This window comes from Aethalodelphis obliquidens, unplaced genomic scaffold (genome assembly GCF_003676395.1).
Source record: "Aethalodelphis obliquidens isolate GAN/ISIS:26980383/991018 unplaced genomic scaffold, ASM367639v1 scaffold8, whole genome shotgun sequence".
NCBI lineage: Eukaryota > Metazoa > Chordata > Mammalia > Artiodactyla > Delphinidae > Aethalodelphis > Aethalodelphis obliquidens.
In genome coordinates this window covers 1,860,075-1,868,842 of record NW_020837952.1, presented here as the reverse complement: position 1 = coordinate 1,868,842, position 8,768 = coordinate 1,860,075, and positions in this window count along the sequence as shown.

The following is an 8,768-nucleotide window of genomic DNA, read 5'->3' as shown; positions in this document are numbered from 1 at the left end:
GGCGCCCGCAGCCAGCACCGGGGTAACCATGGAGACGGGGCACACCCAGGCAGGGCTGCCTCCTTAAAGGGACAGGCCTCCCGCCGAGGGATTCCCCCCTCCCCTCGGGACCTCGTGGGGGCAGGGGAAGCGGCGCCCTCCCTCCCTCCCCGCGCCACGCAGGCCGCCCGGGCCACCCCGAGCCGCCCCGCCCGCCCCTCGGAGAACGACGGGCAAGCGCCTGGTCCCGCTCGGGCAGACTCAGCCGCAGGGGCGAGGCGTCTTTCTCTGCAGCATGGGGGTTCTCAGAGAGCCTGGCAGCCTCTCCTCCCCCGGAGGGACCTGAGGAGAGCTCAGGCGGGGGATGAGCGGGGGGTGCGTGGTTTAGAAGATTTCCCCTAAGAAAAATGTAATGGGAAAGGGGGCTGGGCCAGCAGGTGGAGGTGGTGAAGACCGGTGGTTGGCGGAGGTTGGGGCAGGGGAAGTCTAAAAGGAGATTTGGGGGAGGGGGTTTAAACCCAGCTTTTAGGCATCCAAGCCTTTCTTAGCCTCAACTTGACCCTCCAGGGAATGGATCGATCCGTCACTAAGCGACGCCGCGGCTGGCTGGAGCTGCCAGGAAATAGGAGGGTGGGTAGTCCTGGAAATAGGGTTTAGACGACGCTCTCCGTGTGTGCCCGGGAGGTGGAGGGGTGGAAAGTGGAAATGAGGTGTGTGGGGATGGGGGCGCCCCAGATCCTTTGTCTTGCCCCTGTGTTTCTCTCTGTCCCCCTTTGCCGCTCCCAGGCTGCGCTGAAGGGTCAGGTTGCAAATACAGGCAGGGTACAGTAGATGTCAGACGCCGGGGGAAACTTCCTAACCGTGCGCTAGTGGGTCTTTGCGGGCGGGGAATGAGAGGACCAAGTCTCCGCTGCCCCTAGCGCCTTTAGTCCTAGAGAACTAGGCTCTGCTTTGAAGAGGGAGCGGGGGCTGCAGGGACCCCCACCTCCAGCGAGGGGGTGGGGAGGAGGGGCCGGCGGGCGGTGCGGAGCCGGGCCCTGGGCGGCAGTCTCTCACTGGTCTCCAGCGCTGCGTCGGTCCCAGCAGCCTCGCGTTGCCAGCGCCGCTCCTCCTCCCTCCCACGATTTGCCAGCGAGCGCGGCTACCGCCCGCGCCCAGAGGAACCGCCGTGGCCAAAACAGCAATTTGTTCCCGAACGAGTGATGCGGAAGGCTCAGCGCCCCCACCCCTCTAGGAGACACAACCGTAGTCAGCAGCATCGGAAAGGAAGGAGTGTCACCCGCTCCACCCACCCCTCATCTGTGACAAGGGCCAAAGCCCCAGGCACCTGTATTAAAATGAGCTGGTGCTTGGGCAGGAAGAAGAGGAAGCGTCCCCCTCCCCCAGTCCCCAGCGTCCCACTCTCTCACATGGGTCCAGGGCTGCACAGTAACCCCTCCCCCAACGACTCATCTTTGCCCCTCCAGGCGACGTTCAAGCGCACTGCTGAGGAGCGGGTGCAGTTTAGGAATCGGCTCACCTTGAGAGAAAGGATGAGGCTATGAGGGAAAGCACCCAACTTGAGAACCAGGCTACTTACCCAGGTTCGAATATAGTTCTGCCACTTGCTGTTGTGATTTTCCTTGCATGACTCAATTTTCTCCTCTGTGAAACGGGAACAATAACTACCTCAGAGGGTTGTTAGGAGGAGTAAAAGATTAAAGGATGTAGAACAGCGTGTGACATTTGCAACATGTAAATATTATCTGATTTTGGATCTTATGGGAGCCCTGAGAAACATGCAGAGTAGATGCTACTTCCTCTCCATCTCACAAATGAGTAAACAGAGGCAGAGAGAGAGGAGAGACTCGCTCAAGGTAACCAAGGTGGTAAGTGGCTAACGTTCCAACCCTGACACACTCCCAACCCCAGGTCCAGAGTCTGCCTCACTCCAGCATAGCTGGCTCCCACTGTGAGGACTCAGAAACAACCCCAGGCTAGCTGTGTGGCACTCACAAGGACTGGTCATCTGGCGTGTGCATCAGATCCAGATGACCCTCCCGTGGAAGCCCAAGTATTCAGACTTTCAGTCTTCAATCTCCTCCGCCTGTGCTGGTTTTGAACATCAAGCCAAACCATATGCTTTGGGTCAGGGTGAGCAGGCGGTAGACAGAATATGTGGGGTGCCCCAAAGAACTACCATAGCTGAGATCGACTTGGTGTCAAAGCACTGTGCTAAGTGCTTTCCTTAGATTATCCGGTTAACCTTTATCATAACTCTGTGAGGTAGTCACTGTTATAATTGCCAATTTACAGGTGAAAACATCGAGGCGGAGAGGTTAAGATGCACTGCCTCCTCCAGAAGCTCCAGGCACAATGCCTGTGTCACTGTTTTGGTGCTCTGGTCCCCGTTTCTGGGAGAAGAAAATATACTAACGTTTATTGAATGTTATGATCACTCTTCTTATCACAGAATGAAACAGCAATGTTTTGGGCTTTAAACCGCTTCCCCCATTGCCCTTCGAAGAATTTGTGTGAAAGTGTGTATGGGGTAGAGATGCAGACACTGACCCTTTGCTTTGGCCTGGCCTGATTTAAGGTGCCTTTTCCGTCTAGATGAGTGTCTAGATCTCAACCCACTTCACTCTTTCACTTTACCTAGTCCCTCAGGTCTTCCTGCCAGACCTGGCTTATGGTGAGTTCCTTGCCTCCTCCTTCCACCCCCACAACCCCCGCACCCACCCCCCATGCACGCGCGCACACGCGCGCGCACACACACACACACGCGCGCGTGAAGACAACAGGGCACGGCAGGGTGTGTGTGGGGAGGTTAGGGGCCACTGGGCTCCCCACTATAACCTCCTCTTCCTCTCCCCTTTCCCCAGTTCTTGACTCACTGGCCACAGTGGGGAGTCACAGGGAAGGGAAGGTTGAGAAGGAGCCCTGTTCAGAGATAGCTCAGAGCCATTGTCAACAAGGAGAAACTCAGGAGGCTGCGTTTTGGAGCTGCCGTGGGAGGCCTGTGGGAGTATTATCTACAAAAGGAACAAGGAGAGAGAGAAGGGAAGAGCAAAGCGAAGAAAAAAACGCTCAAGACACAAAAGATGGAAAAAGCCCCCCTCCCAAGTGCAGGCGGAGTCAGTTGCTGTGTGCAGCCGGTGAGAACAGGTGGCTGTCGAGGAACAGAGTCCAGGGCCCCTCCCGTCTCCTCTCCTCTTCCTACTCTCTCCACCCTCATTCCTGGAGGTCCCCAGGTCTGTCTCTCCTTCTCAGGCTGTGTGGTGTGGTGGGGAATCTCAGGCTTTCAAGTCAAACTAGTCTAGGTTTCAATTCTAGCTCTGCCACTGTGTGACCCTGGGCAGGGATGGGGGACGGGCGCTCATCTCGAAGAGCATTAGTTCCTTCATTTGTGAAATGATCCTTTCTCAGAGGATTGTGGAGAGAGTGAGATGAGCTTAGTAAGTGGTTGTGATTGTCACTGAGAGTCCCCCTGAGCACTTGTCCTGCCCCTGGGTGCTGGGACCCCAGAAATGAGCTCAGCATGAAGCCTCGCTGAAGGTTCCCCATTCCCACCAAAACAAACACACCATTTTGGAATACTCTGAGGCCTCCAGTACTTGGCCGCCCCTCAGCTGTCTCATTCTAGGCCATCCCTTTTCTTTTAGTGGAGGATCCTAGCTAGTGTGAGGAAACCACAGTAAACTTTCTAAAAGGGAATCCTGGATAAGCTATTGTATATCACATGGCTAGTTAAGTGGAGGAAAGAGATCTGAACCGGGAGTTAACTAGGTTGACAGCAGTTTGCTACTGCGCCACAACGCTGGGGCGCCTTGTCCTATCCTTCGGTAAACAGCCTATTAAAAGGGGACGGTGTGGTCGTTTTGATGAGTGCCCACTGTGAACAGCCACAGGACTTCAGGCCGTGGGGATACGCTGCAGTCGACCGTGGGCCCCGCCTGCCGGAAGGCCAGTTTACCAGTCCTGCCTGCAGTCAGCAAGGGAGGGAGTCTGAGAAATCTTCTCAGTCTCTCAACCTGCGTGTTCTAGCAGCACCAGAAAATGGGTTTGTCTGAAATCTAGTTACAGAGAAAGCCTAACTGGGTTAAGCTGAAGAGAGACATAAAAAGGAGACCTGACTTCTCCCTGGGGAATCAGAGTGGGTGGTATTTGTTCCTGCTGTTTTGACGGCTGTGAAGGGGCGGGGGGGGTGGTGCTGGAGAACAGTTTTGCTGGTGGTGGTGATGGTGCGTGAGTTTCCTCACCCAGAAAAATCTTCAGATAGCGGTTCCCCTTGGTAGGGAGTCACAGACTAGTAACAAAATTCCCTCAGCACCTGTATGGAAACGATGTTCCCTGGCTCTCCTCAGACTCTGCCACAGTCTTGCTCCCTGTTTGCCCATGTTGGTGCCGTCAGCATCAGGCCTGTGCCACCCAGAGAGCTCAGAAACGGGAGTGGGGGGGCTTCCTGACAGTTGTCAGGACAAGAGGGCACAGAGCTCACCATGCTGGGGGGATTTGCACTCAGAGGAGAAAAGCTGCAGCAGGAATAGGGTGACTGAAGTATTACTTTTTTATTTTTGGTTAATTTCTGGTTCTATTTTTTTGGTTATTTTTGGTTTTATTTTTATTTTTGGTTAATTAGGTCTGTAAGGCTGGAGATCAGGGAAGTCCTTCATGCACTTTTTAACAGGACACGAGAGACAGAAAAGTAAAGGAGTTATGGTGAGTGAACGCTGAACTAGTCACAGGTTAGCTTGGACACCAGGGTACTGTTCTCAACACCTGCTTGATACCTACCTTACCACTCCATGAAGTAGTTACCAGTCTCCACTTCCCAGTTCAAGAAGAGGTTCAAAGACGTTACGTTATTTGCCCAAGGTTAGTTGGTCACATAGCTACCAAGTTGTGAAGCCAGAATTAAAATCCAAGTATCGGTCTCAAAAGTCCAGGGTCTTTCTACCCTACCACACTGCCCAGCCACCAGCCTCTGCTGAGCTCTAAGAGCTCTAGTTCCTTCACCTGCAAAGGGGTTGAGGAAAGAGCTGGAACCATTTATCTTTGCCTCAGAACTCAGCACAGTGCCTGGCACCCAGCAGGTGCCTCAGTGTTTGAAGCAAAGAATGTGTGCAGGTGGCTAAAGCCTCCAGAAGTCCAGCTTGGCTGACTTTACGGTATGATGTTCTGCTACCAGCATTATGGTCTGGTACTCTGAACTGGTTAAAATAGTGACAAAACAGCTCCTTGTATCAGTTGCTGACCTCCAAACATGTGCCATCTCGGATACCCATTTCTTCCATTAAGTGTGCTTCCGTACGCATATCATCCTCTCCAGGTGGGATGAATCCTGTAGATCAAGCAAGACAAACCCTCATTTTGTTAGGTCAAATGGCAGGATTTCCAAGGGCAACAAGCCATTACTCTACTGACCTTCCCCAAAGCAGAGGTTCACAGATTGATAACCATGTGTCCTGGCTTTTCTAGGCCACTCCCAACCTAAAGTAGTTTATCCTGTTGTTTCCCATACATACATTCATACTCACAAGACTGTACCCTGGTTTGGGATTCTGAAATACAAGGTCACCCTGTCTATAAACCACTGAGCAAATGCCTGATCACCGCTGGTATGGTTCAAGTTCAAGCACAGGCCCTGCGAGCAGTGCTTCTCCATTATACTCACAGAAGACAGCAAGGCTCTTTCATGCAATACTATTACCTTGTACTCTTTTATCTGTATGTGTCAGTTGCCCCAACTGGTTTATCAGCCCCACAGAGGGCTGTGTTTTAGTTATCTTTCTCTCTCCTTAGCTTCCAGCTCAGCAGCTGTACAAAGCACTCCCAAACACTGTTGGTGAGAATCCATGCACCTTTTAAGAGTACTTTATCAATACCTGTATGATCCAACAACTCCACTCCTAGGAACTGATCCTAAAGGTACACTCTTACATGTAATGAGTGATGTATGTATTATATTGACGAAATATGCTCATTTCATCAATACACATAATAGCAAAAAACTGAAAATCATCACTAGGGACTGGTAAAACTAATTATGATAAACTTATACAATGGGATACTATGCAGCCATAGAAAGAACAAGGTACATTTACGTATACTGACATGGAAAGAGGTCTAAGCAGCATACATTCTTCTGATATATGTATATAAATACAGAAAACCTCTGGAGGGATAAACAAGAAACTTAACAGTGGTTGCCTCTGGGGATGGAATAAATAGTCCAGAGTGGGATGGAGGCTTACTTTTCATCATATATCCTTTTGAACTATTTTTTTTAAAACCATTTACATATATTGATTTTTCTTCAAACCAAACAAAAACTAGTTATAAAAAGTGAGGACAGGGACTTCCCTGGTGGCGCAGTGGATAAGACTCTGTGCTCCCAACGCAGGGGGCCCAGGTTTGATCCCTGGTCCGGGAACTGGATCCCACATGCATGCCGCAACTAAGAGTTTGCATGCCACAACTAAGGAGCCCGTGTGCTGCAAGTAAGACCCGGTGCAACCAAATGAATAAATAAATACTTTAGAAAAAAAAAGTGAGGACAAGTTAAAAAAAAAGCAAATTGCTTAGGAATACACATAATATAATTTCCATTTATGTAAAAGAAAGAAAAAACATATTTGCATGTTTGGATTTAGAAAATTTGTGAAAAGATAAACAAGAAACTTATCAGTGATTTCTTCTAGGGAGTGGGACAAGGTAGGGGAGTATTTTTCACTTTCACATCATGTATCCTTTTGTACCTTTAACAAAATTAGCCTGTATTACTTTTTTAAAAAGTGAATTTAAAAAACTGCCGCAAATAAGGGGCCTACGGAATATTTGATGTTCATAATGAGGCCACGCTAATTTAAATTTTCTCTCTCAAGTGGCACATAACTGACAAAGGTAAACCTGAAGTTTCAATCTTATCTCTCAGGCTGGGAAAGGACAGGACATTGATCTCTAAGAGGAAATGGAAAGGGAAGGAGAAATGATGGTTAGGAAGGTTGTCTCTGAACACACAGCAGGAACTGCCCAGGGTACAGAGCCTCCCTCCTCTTGGAAGGAAGAGCTGTTGTGGGGAGCAAAGAATGAGCTGCACAGTTCAAACTTAAGGTAAATCTCACTTCTCTTCACTGAAGAAAGTCAAATGGCAAATTTAGGAGAATATCTACAACGTGAGATCCTAAATGAATTATGGTTTAGACATATCTAAAAAAAAGGTTGTAGGATGCATATAGTATGCTCCCTTTTTTGTAAAAAACAAAACAAAAAATTAAAAGCCTATATGTCAGGCTTCTCTGGTGGTACAGTAGTTGGGAATCCGCCTGCCAAGGCAGGGGACACAGGTTTGAGCCCTGGTCTGGGACGATCCCACATGCCGCGGAGCAACTAAGCCCGTGCACCACAGCTACTGAGCCTGTGCTCTAGAGCCTGCGAGCCACAACTACTGAGCCCACGTGCCACAACTACTGAGCCCATGTGCCACAACTACTGAAGCCCACACACCTAGAGGCCGTGCTCCACAACAAGAGAAGCCACCGCAGTGAGAAGCCTGCATACCACAAGGAAGACCCAACACAGCCAAAAATAAATAAATTTATTTTTAAAAAAGCCTACATATCTATGTGTATAAGCACATATATGCTTTGAAAAGGTTTATAAGGATATATGCCAAATTATTAACAGTTATTACCCCTGAGGAACAGAATGAAAAAGTGGAAAACTAACTTTTTCCTTTTATATTTCTGTATTATTTGATATTTTAAATGCTACTTTTGTAATTAAAAACAATGTGTAAAAAAAAAAGTCATAATTTTCAAACTTTTTGTGGTCATAGAAAAAGTCTTCAAATATTTTTCTATAAGGAGATTTTAACTTCAACTTCAAGGCAGTTTTGACAAACATGTGGCTTCCCATCTGTTTAGGTGGTTAAATACAGTCTTACCTGGATACGGGCATAGACCTCATAATTCTTCAAGGCCACTTCAATCTCTGGATTTCCTATAAAGTGTAGGTAAGCAATTAATCAGAAAAGCAGGGCTTTTTCCTGATACAGCAGGCTGATGGTGATGTTGGATAAATTCCCCCAAATGAGGTGGCCAGCCCCTTAGAAAATGGCTTCCTAGTACTCCTTGACTATTGTTTTCTTTACTGAAAGACACACACACACACACACACACACACACACACACACACACACTTTTTCTCTCTTTCTTTCTCAATCTGTGCAGCCAACCTGAACCCTGGCAGCTCATCTTCAGCCAAAGAGCTAGGGGAAGCCCTGAGGCAGCTAAGTGTTCTGCACCACTGCCACTTACAGCCTGGGCTTCAGCCTTGAGAGAACAAATGCTGGGGAAGAAAAAGCTCTGCTGTTATTAAATCATAGAGGCTGGGGTGGGTGTGGCACTCTGGCACCAGCACCGCCTGCTACATGCAGGAACCCCGTTACATTGTGATATCCACTACTCCTGTGAAGGGACAGGCAGTGGAAGACAGGGGTGTGGACAGAACCTTTGGTTGCCTGGGTGAGCTGTTGGCAGCTGTGGGTTTTCTGAACTGGTAGGCTCTCCTTCAGAAAGTCACCATTCCCTCTCCTACAGACCTCTTCCCAAGAGGAACCGCTGCATCTGCTCATCCTGGCTTTTACATTTCATTTGGTTCTGAAGGTAAGCAGTGGACAAATGACTTAGGAATTGGACACCCTCATTGAAGCCCCGAACAAGCTGTTCGAGTGACTTCTACCCCATGAGGCCCAAAGAAAAAGAGGTAATGAAATGAAGTCACTTCCTGCTGTGAAACAAACGTGG